This window comes from Pogona vitticeps, chromosome 1, assembly GCF_051106095.1.
Source record: "Pogona vitticeps strain Pit_001003342236 chromosome 1, PviZW2.1, whole genome shotgun sequence".
Taxonomy (NCBI): Eukaryota; Metazoa; Chordata; class Lepidosauria; order Squamata; family Agamidae; genus Pogona; species Pogona vitticeps.
Genome location: NC_135783.1, coordinates 6,967,841 through 6,979,127, shown reverse-complemented (window position 1 = coordinate 6,979,127; position 11,287 = coordinate 6,967,841). Strand labels below are relative to the sequence as shown.

At 42.1% G+C, this 11,287-nt stretch overlaps 1 long non-coding RNA gene across 1 annotated transcript; it reads left to right on the top strand.

Moving 5' to 3' along the window:
• Nucleotides 1-8,102: 8,102 nt before the first annotated feature.
• On the top strand, nucleotides 8,103-10,984 carry LOC144584851 (uncharacterized). The gene is made up of 2 exons (XR_013539324.1): nucleotides 8,103-8,236; nucleotides 10,788-10,984. It is a non-coding gene; the product is annotated as an uncharacterized LOC144584851 (long non-coding RNA).
• The last annotated feature ends 303 nt before the right edge of the window (nucleotides 10,985-11,287 follow it).

Here is an 11,287-nt window from a genome sequence, read left to right as displayed (position 1 = left end):
TGGACTACCAAGCGTGCTGTTAAGGATAGAGTGATGGACTAGGTCTCAAGAGGCCTTGATTCGAGTCCCGGCTGAGTCATGGAAATTCAGTGGGGGGGTGAACTGGTGAACCCACTTCTTCAATATCTCCCTTACCCAGAAAGCCCCATTAGGGTTGCTATAAGTCATTTCCAACTTGACAGCACATAACTAACGAGGCTCATGAACTCACCATAGGCTTGAAGCAACTGTAGACATATGTCCTCTGAATTTTTGCCTCCATGGAATTGGGGCTTATTTAAATCAACACCAAATAAGAAATGGAGAGGTGAAACCGAGGAGATGGGGTACACCTTTGTTACTCTGTTTATATCCCCCAGCCTACAGAAGGGCATAACATGAGTCAAGGAATGTGTTGTCCATTCTAATATCCCTCTTGCCTGGATAGGGCAAGACTTCAGGGACTCGCTATGCTTAGCCAGCTTTGTCTTAGGAAACCCATCATAAAGAGGTAGGTAGGGGCTGGTTCCAACTCATGTCCATGGATTTAAGCCTGGTTGCTGCTCCCATTGGCCTCAGAGGGGATACCCCAGTTGTGTGTCTGGATGACATGATTTGTGGGAGACGACTAGGGCAACCAATTGCTGAATACCACCCCTCAGGACATCAACACTGCAATTCTGTCTCCCAGTATTAACCCCCAAATTATGACCTCTATAAATTGAACCACAAGGTATGAAAGTGGTATAAGTAAAAACTTCCTGGGCCCCCTTTTGTTCAATAAGCTATTCAGGGTGCCAGGCCAAAATTTCCTCTCTGGCCCAAGGGGACCCATAGCACGTTGCAGAGTTGTGAATTTCTGCTTGAATTTCTCTAGCTGCATAACAGAAATTCAGGGATTCACACTGAAGAATAATTTTAAAGTTCCTCAGAATAGTCCACTACTTTTTTTTTTTCATTAACTGGCACTTTCAATCTCAATAACCCACACTGAGACGTAGAATAAACCGTGTTCCTTTACTTACGGTTGAACAGATCTACAGCAAAACTAAGAAACATGACTGCTCTCAGGAACAGGCCTCACTCACTTCAAACAGACTGACTCACTGCTAAAAGACAAAGATGGGTTTAAAACCAGCTACAATGTTATTAATCTAGTTATGTTTCCTAGCCTAGGTAGGGGATTCCCAGTGTGGTGTCGCAGACAGAGTGATGAACTAGGATTCTGGGGGACAGGGTTCAAATCCTCACTTGACCTTGGAAACTCTCTGAGGGAATTGACCCTCTCCTTTAATATCTCACTTACCTTGAAAGCCCTATTAGAATGGCCTATAAGTTGGTCAGAAGGCTGACCGCTGAAGAATTTTGCTTTTGAACTATGGTGCTGGAGGAGGCTCTTGAGAGTCCCCCTGTACTGCAAGGAGAACAATCCTATCCGTTCTAAAGGAGATCAACCCTGAGTGCTCACTGGAAGGAGAGATCCTGAAGCTGAAGCTCCAATACTTTGGCCATCTCATGAGAAGACTCCCTGGAAATGACGCTGGTGTTGGGAAATATATTTTTATTTATTATTTATTTATTTGTTACATTTATAGCCCGCCTATCTAGTCGGACCGACTACTCTGGGTGGGTAACAACAGATCAGATCTAATGGAATTTAAAATCATTACAACATTTCACTAAAAAAGAGAGGAAACCACAATAATCAGATAGGAAAAAGGAACAGAGAACAAAATCCTAGCTTATACAGCCAGGTTTTCAGTTGGCGTTTGAAGATGCCCAGGGAAGGGGCCATGCGGGTCTCAGGAGGAAGGCTCTTCCAAAGACGAGGAAAGTGTGAGGTCAAAAGGAGAAGAGGACGACAGAGGACGAGATGGTTGGACAGTGTCATCGAATTTACCAACATGAATTTGATCAAATTTTGGGAGGCAGTGGAAGACAGGAGGGCCTGGCGTGCTTTGGTCCATGGAGTCACGTAGAGTTGGACACAACTAAATGACAAAATAACAACAAATAAGTTGGTTCTGACTTCATAGCACAGAACACACACACACAGCCTGGGAAGGGGTCTAATGGTAGTACATAATCTGGTTCAAAGAGCAGGTGATCCACCCTGGCACCCCTCTGGCCTAGACAGGGCCTGCCCTATGGCCTCGGTCTGCTAAACCGGCTTTGTTCTGGGAAGCCCACCATGGGGAGACAGACAGGAGGGTTCCCATTCCAAACCAGGTCTCATAGCTTTGTGGCCTAACCTAGGCCTAGTTCCACCTAGCTTCCTGTTTAGAAAGGAAGCTCCTGGCTATACCCTGAGGCAACTAGGCCTAGGCGAGGCTGGGAAGCTTTCCAACTGACCCTTTCTTTGTCTCAGTTGAACTACGGTTAACCTCTGTTGGAGTCTGTCTGTGGGAAGGAACTCCCAGAACAAAGAATTATGGGATTTATAATCAACAATATACAAATAGCACTTCCCTCATCATCAGTTCTTGACTGGAGGGCCATCTTGTGATCTGTCTTGGAGAACACACTCTTCTGAGTTGGCCCTGCCAAAAATCTATCTCTCTCTTCATCTGCTTGCCATTAGTCATTAGCCAAAGAACACTGAGCAGCACTCAAGTGTGACGTCCACACAACCTTTTCTTCTTGTTTGTCGAGCGGCATCTTGCCTCTGTACACAGTGTCTCCAATTAGCTGGCCCAATAGCCAACTCTTGGAACGACCTCCTACGAAACCACAAAGAGATGTAATCACATTGCGTACGCCTCAGACGCTCAAAAGTTAGCTTCTAGAGTGGTACATGAGATTCAGGGTCATCATCCCAACTCATCTTTCAGGGAGTAAAGGATTCCCAGACAGAGATTTGCTGCCAATTTTCCATCGCTATGAAGACCCTTTTCCTTCTCTTGATTGTGGTCTTCCTGGTGTTTTTTCCTGATGGAGGTAAGGCTTTCTTTTCTTTACCTGTATTTAACCAGGGGTGACCGAGACCCCTTTTAAGCACACACACACACAAACACACCCATATTGAGAGGTTTAGGGAGTATTTTCTGAACCCGAGAGCTTTCCAAAAAGGTTAGCAATACATCTTCTGTTACAGTATGGTTTAGGTTTAGGAATAGCAGAAATCCGACTGTACCGAAACAGTTCATAGAGAAGATACGGGAAACAGCGGAAATGGACATTTTATCAGAAGTGATGAAGGACTGTCCTTTACAAAAGGCAACTGAAAGATGGGATTTATTCTATAAATGGATTGAGTCAATAGACATCGTATGAAGAGCATACAGTGAAATGAGAACTTAAATCTGGAAGGCAGAAAATAGTAAAAAAAAAAACCAATTTGGAATTTTTATATGGCAATATGTAGAGAATGGATGTAAGTATGTTATTGTTTCTCCTTTTCCCCCTTAACCTTAATTCCCTTTTTCCTTTCTGTCACCCCTTGTTAAAAATATCTTTTAAAAAAGGAATAGCAGAAAGATTTAAGCTAGACTTTTCATATTTCCTCCAGTGACCGAAATCCTAGTCTCCTATCTCATGGGGCCGAGCTACTGAGAACTAGAGAAAGACAGTTTTTGGCATCATGATTTGCTGAAGAACAGAATGGCAAACGCTTTTGCCCTAGGGACGTAGACTGGAGTGCACTAAAATGTACCCCTATGGCAAATTGTCATCAACTTGTTAGAAACAGATGAAAATGTTGCACGCCTCTTCAGCTCGCGATGCCACAGAATTCTTAAACTGTTGGTCTAGTTCCATGCGGCTTCTCCAACACCAGACTAAAATATTCACCCAGATCCAATAGATATGAAAGCTGGAATTCTATTGTAGGCCACTGCTAACTTGTCGATGCGTGTGATCTGCTATCCTAGGCACATCTCTCAGACGGCAGAGTTCACCATCAATCGCTCAGGGGTGGCATCCTTCTTGATGTCGTGTTCAGAACTGAACACAGTACTCAAGATCAGGCCTAACCAGTGCCAAATAGAGAGGAACTAGCACCTCGTGGGAATTCGGAGACTACACTTCTGTTAAGGCAGCCTAAAATAGTATTAGCCTTCTTTGTAGCCACATCACACTCCTGGCTCATATTCAACTTGTAATCTACAACAACACCAAGATCTTTCTTGCTCATAGCATTGCTGAACCAGGTATTCCCCACCGTCCACTACTTCTCTACCTATTCCGTGAGGCATTTCCCACACCACCTGCTCTTTGTCCCTCAGGTTGAGCAATATTTTCCTTTTTGGAAAAAAATTGAGGCAAAAAGGCGTTGAGTAGTTATGCCTTTTCCCTGCCCCCTGTTAGTAATTAACCATCATCTCCACACAGAGATCCTATTGTCTCCTTTTTCCTTTTACTGCTGACAGAACTAAAACATCCCTTTGTATTACATTTAATCTCTCTAGCAAGCCTAAGTTCGTGCTGTGCTTTAGCTTCTCTTACCATCCCCCTACATACACTGGCTATTTGCTTGTATTCCTCTTTGATGCTTTTCCCATTTTTCCATTTCTTGTACATGTTTTTTAAACACTTAGCTGAGTTGAAAATTCTTTAGTCAACCATTCTGGTTTCTTTAGACATCTCCCATCCGGACCTGGATATCTGAACTCATTCAAGGTAATAAGATATTCCTTGACTGTTTCTTGATCAATCTCCATCTGCAGTCCTGTCCCCTCCACCTTTGTCTGGAGGGTCATTGTCTGCCCTCTGGGAAAAGACTAAGCTAAAATAGGAATTGAGCACTTCTGCCTTTTCTTTGTTATCATTTTTCCATCTCCATTGAGTAGCTGAGCCACTGTTTCTTTTCTTTGTCTTTTGCTACGCACATGCCTGAAGAATGCTTTTTTGTTGCTTTTAGTGTCTCTAGCTAACCTCAGCTCACTCTCAGCTTTTGCTCTCCTAATGTCGTCCCTGCAATTCTTTCTACTTCCTATATGTGTCCTTTTATGTTGTTTTTTATATCCATCTTCCATTTCTCTGTCTCCTGATGATCTACTGTAAATATCTTTTTTATTCCATTGCAACCTAACATAAATCAGATTATTCATTTATTCATATATTGTTTGCGTTATTTCTATCCCGTCTTTCCTCCTAGTGAAGTGAATTGCACTGGTTAGGGCTCATCTTGAGTCCTGTGTCCAGTTTTGGACACCACGCTTTAAAAAGGATGCCAACAAGTTGAAGCAAGTTCAGAAGAGGGCAACAAGGATGATCAGGGGACTGGAAATCAAGCCCCATGAGGAAAGGCTGAAAGAACTGGGCATGTAGAGCCTGGAGAAAAGAAGACTGAGGGGAGATAGGAGAGCACTTTTCAAATACTTGAAAGGTAGTCATACAGAAGGGACAGGATCTGTTCTCAACCATCCCAGAGTGCAGGAGATGTAAGCTACAGGACACATCAGTTCAAATTACAGGAAGCCGTGTTTAGGCAGAATATCAGGGGGAAAAATCCATCTTAACTATAGAACTGTATGCCAGTGGAATCAATGACTTTGAGACGTGGTGAGTGTCCCAGGGTTGGACCACCACCTGGCATATCTGGTTTGATCTTGATTCCTGCCTTGAGCAGGGTGTTGGATTGGATGGCCTTAGAGCCTCCTTCCAACTCCATTATTATATGATTCTATGAACTGAGGCAGTGAACAACAGCGAAAACATTACAACTGCATTTTAGAATAATCTCTTCCTTCTCTTTCTCTCATTCATGTCACAAGTAGAGATGGACACAAATTAAAAAACAATCACTAAATTTGTTTTTAAAATTGCTAATTCATCTATTTGTATTCATACAAATCAATGCCCCCAACGAATACATATCAAGGCATTTTAATGATTTTTAATGTATCAATTCATTGGGCTATAAAATGTGTGCTCCCACTCACCTAGAGACACTAAATTTACAGAGGATGCTGTGAATGGCTCTTCTCTACAACCCCTCCAAGATTGGTGAAGACTGGGTTTTGGTTGTCCAAGTTATACACCCACATAGAGCCCCCCCTCCCCGGAAAGTCTCCCCCAGGCCCTAGAGACACCAAAATCAGCTTCCTCTGACTCTCCTCTACAATCGGCGAGTTCTCCTCTACAATCGGAGAGTTGGGAAAATTAGATTAGCCAGCTGCTAAAGGGCACTTTCCTGGGGGAACCCACTTTGTGGGTGTATAACTTGGATATCCGATATTCAAATGTCATCAAATGTATACGGCTTGTACAGGAGCATCAGAAGAAGCCTCTCTGTAATTTTGGTATCTCTAGGTGCTTGGGGGTCATTTTATAGTGTTTTAAAGGCAAAACATGACTCAATGAATGATTCATCAGAAATAAATTCATAAATTTGTAATTCATGATTCATCAACTTGCTGAATTAACACAAATTGCCATTTTTCTGATTTGTGCCCATCTCTAGTCATAAGACTTCACTTTATTTATTTATTTTTTTCAGTTCCTGGTTTCTATTGGATCTTCATGATCATTTTGTACAGGGCTTGGTTTTCTATATTTGTCAAACTTTGATCTGGATTGTGTGGGTTGATCTTGGATAGCAGACGGTGCTCTAAACATGCTGTCCTCACTGGGAACAGATTGAATTTTACATGATGGCTTGGGCTTTCCACCTATCTCTATAAATCTACGATGCTGAGATAATTTGCTTTTAAAATTGGGAGTTTATTTGGACAAAACCTTCCAAAGCAATGTATCATAAAACCAATAAGATTCACAATTAACCACTTCCAAAATTATCTAACTTCTTTATCAATTCTATGAAAGAACTGGAGTTTTACTTTTTTTAAAAAAAAATACAAGTGTAAGAATGCAAAACAGACTGTTTAGTCCAGTCATGGACTTGCTGTTATTTAGTTGTTAAGTCCTGTCTGACTCTTCGTGACCCCATGGACCAGAGCATGCCAGGCCTTCCTGTCTTCCACGGCCTCCCGGAGTTGGGTCAAATTCATGTTGGTCATGATGACACTGTCCAACCATCTTATCCTCTGTCGTCCCCTTCTCCTCTTGCCCTCACACTTTCCTAACATCAGGGTCTTTTCCAGGGAGTCTTCTCTTCTCATGAGATGGCCAAAGGATTGGAGCCTCAGCTTCAGGATCTGTCCTTCCAGTGAGCACTCAGGGTTGATTTCCTTCAGAATGGATAGGTTTGTTCTTACAGTCCAGGGGACTCTCAAGAATCTCCTCCAGCGCCAGAATTCAAAAGTCATGGGCTATTCAGAGTTAAATTATGATTGCTCTCTCAGCTAAGAGGCAGACGGGGAGAACATGGACCTTTTCATCCTAGAAGCAGCCATACTATCCAAATTTCCCAGTACGGAGGATTGATAATTTCTTCCATTTTGAGAAGAACGTTCCATGATTTGCACATTTCTTCATAAATTCATCCTAAGATATATATTTTAAAATCATTTATGGAAGAAACCCAAACTACTGAATTAATGTACCTCTATAAAGTTAAGTAGGACCCCTGTATCCATGAGATCAATGTCCATGGTTTGACTTATCAACAGTCTGAATTTATTAAGAATATTAAATAAAAACCCCCATAAATACATATAAAAGTATATTTCCACAATGTAATTCCCACTAAAGGGAACCAGCAACAATGTTATATTAAGGGCTCACTATGTATAGTTTTTGGCATCCATAGGAGGGATTGGAACCACCACCACCCCCAGATATTACTGTCTTACTCTACTATAATTTGCAGAGTGGAAGTACCATAGCAGTAGTTTGGGCATAATCACACAACCATGTAACTCACATTTTGGAACACTTGTTGTGCGCTTCTGAGTGAACTATTTCCTGGTGACATAAAGGCAATACTTCTCCAGCCTGGTCCCAATCCATGCCCATGCTGGAACTTTTCAATCCAGAAGTAAGGCTACTGCTTTTCAGGGGGGCAGTCTGGAGCTACTCCCTGCCAACGGAAGGGTCACTTTGAGGGAGTTTGCTTTTTGACTCTATCTGGTAAAAGCAGAGTCCCACCTTTCTCATTGTCCAATCACACCTTTTAATCTTGTCTGAACTTTGGACCCTTCTTACGTTTTTGCAGTCATTGATATTGTGGATTTCTTTTTCTGTTCATTTCTGCTGTTTTACTTTTTAATTTTTCCCCCCAGGATCCAGCATGGCAAACAACAGGAAAAAATGTAAACGTGAAGGAGGCTTCTGCATTCAGCCAAAGGGGAATGTGTGTCTCTACCCTTCAAGGTTTATCGGAAGCTGCAATCATGAACAACTCTGCTGTAAAAAAGTGAGATTCAGATAGCTGAGGGTAGAATTATAAGTAAAGGCTTCTAGCTTCCCCAGTTCCATATTGTTTATTAGAGATGGGCATGAATCACCAGCTCTGAAGTGCGTTCTGGGTCATTTTTCAGCCAAACAGGAGTTCAGTACAGTGGTGCCTTGCTTAACGAGTGCTTCGTTTAACAACGAATCCGCATAGCGATGATTTTTTGTGATCGCAAAAGCGATCGCATTACGATGTTTTGAATGGTAAAACATTGCTTTGCGATGATCGGTAAGCTGTTTCGCTTACCGATATTCGCATAGCAATGTTTTTAGAACAGCTGATCAGTGGTTCCAAAATGGCTGCCGGGTTAAAAAAATAGCCGCCCGCTGTGTTTTTGCACCAATTCCTCACTTACCGGGCAGCAAAAATGGTGGCCATATGGAGGATTTTCGCTTTAAGGTGAGTTGTTTGCCCATAGGAACGCATTAAACGGGGCTGAGAAATGCCAAACATCTGTTCAGCTGAAAAACAAACCAGCATGAACCGACGAACCGGCAGTTCATGCCCATCTCGTTTGCTTCTTTTGCACTTTCTTGGAACAATCCGTACTCTGAGAAGACGGAGTGATTGAGAGGTCCATTCTAAGCCCATGTGTTTATTGTTGTTTAATTGTTATATCTGATAAGCTGGAGGAAGGTCACATGGCTGGCCTTCATCTCACTTTGTCGCAACAGCTCTGCGAGGTATAGTAACCTGAATGACTGGAGGGAGAGCACATGGAGTAAGTTTCACAGCGCTGCAAGCGCTTGAATTCAGATGTCCCCAGTCTCCGTTCAATATTCTAATCTCTAGGCCAGACTGCTCCCCTTATCCCTGCTCTCTTTTGATGGTACAGGCCCTGGGAGACTGGCATATTGACACACCATACCAGAGAAACAAGTGCAGGGTTATGGGAAAGAAGGAAAGAAGAAACCAGAAAGACAAACCTTTGAAACATCATTTGGCATTCAGAAATAATTAGGAAATGATCCATTTCCAGGCACAGTTTGAAGTCCTGGTTTTAACCCGGCTTGGGTTCAAGTTATCTTCCTTTAAGTCCCTGCTCAAGTGTTAAGATCATCAGGAGAGGCCTTCTTTTTGGTCCCGCCACCTTCACAGGGGCGATTGGTGGGGACACAGGAGAGGGACTTTGGAACTCCCTCCCACTGGAAGCCAGGCTGGCCCTTTCTTGGCTGTCCTTCCACAAGCAGGCAAAGATCTTTCTCTCTGGGCAAGCTTTCCCTCAAGTGACTGGCTGCCTGAGAAGGTTTTTTTGTTTTGTTTTGTTTTTTAAATGGAGTGTTGTACCTTGCTGCTTTGAATATGGATTTTTCCCCCAGTGTGGTGTGCATTTGATTCTTTTAAAATATTTCTATACTTATGGGTTTTTATTTTTTTTAGCTTCCAATATTGTCTTTTAATAATGTAAGCCTTTTTAAGGAGAAAGGCAGAGTAAAAATATTGTGAATGAATGAATGAATGAATGAATGAATGAATGAATGAATGAATGATAGCTGCAAGAAACATGTGTCAGAGAATCCAAGAGTTCTTTAATGGCACAGTGATGCAACAGGATCAATCACAGCAACAAATGGCTGCTAGTAAAGAAGCCACTGGTTGAAATCCAGTACTAAGTGACAGCTTGGGTAGGCCCATTGAATCAGTGGAACCTATGGAGGAACAGACTGATCAAAACCCCATTGAATTGGTAGGCCTACTCTATTTCTGACTTGCTACTGGATTCCAGCCTCTGTTTTACTTGTTCTACTCCAACCACATGACTTGACACAGGAAACAGAATACAAGCAGTGATGCTTAACTAGCAGTAATAGGGTGTTTTGACCGACATCATTCCACTTACACTGGTACATGTCAGCAACGAAATTCTGACTAGTAGTTATTTTTGGGCTAATGAATAATATAACTACCAATTATGAAGTTAGTTTTTGGGTGTAATGATGAACACCTAGTTTACTTTATTGACAAACATGACTTTTTAAGATTGTCCTAAAGCCTTTTAAGGGGTATTTCGGCAGCTTTTGCTTTTCGGCTCCTGTGCCATTTTTAATCAAAAGGCAAGGAAAATATTTTTGGATTGTGTGTTTTTACTTTTGATACATTTCCAAGCTTCCATCTTAGAGCTGGCCACTAGGGGGAACTGTAGAGCATTTCCCAGTGTTTCTTTCTGGCCTGCTGAACCTAGCATGCAGATCTTTGTCATTTTAATTTGGTCTAAATACTGTATCTCAGAGTTAAACTGCAAGATGAAGACAGCTGAAAGCATGCTGGCACGTCAGCAATGTGCCACCCTCCAGCTTTGCAACTCAGCTGTTAGATTTACAGACAAAACCAATGTTTACCTCCTGATAAATATCCTGTTCTACTTGAATACTAATTTGCAAATAACAGGAGGTGAGGAAATCTTCTGATAATCAGATAACTCAGCATTTAAGGAATTCCCATTTGATCCTATGAAATGTGACTTACACTAGATCTTGTGCAAAGATAAAGAACTCAGTGTTTTTCAATACAGGGCATCCAGCTTGCAAAGAAACAAGGCTAATGACTCAACCATGAAAAAGAAGACTTTCAGCAGCCACCTTCATTCCAGTTTTCGCTGCAATTGCGATCTTCTCTTCATGCTCTTAATGATACTTCGAAGCAAAAATGGATCACAGAAAACATTCTTATGAGAAATTCTGCATTTAATAAAAGCGAATCGTACCAAATTGTTCCACTGTCTTAGGCTGAGTATGTTCATTTTCTTATTGGTGGTGCTTGTTAAGAGACTTGTGGAGTACTGATTAAACTGCAGTATTGCAGTCAAAACTCTGCTCACTCATTGCATTTGATTCTGGCAGATTCAGGTAGTTGCCAGCGCAAGGTTGACTCAGCCTTCCATTCTCCTGGGGTAAGTTGAGTACCCTGTACCCTGAAAAGAAACTCAGTACTGGAAGAAACCAAGGGAACAGGAAACTGCTTGAGAGTTTAAGCTTTTACACTCATCAGATAGGACTTAGTGAATTGCTGCCA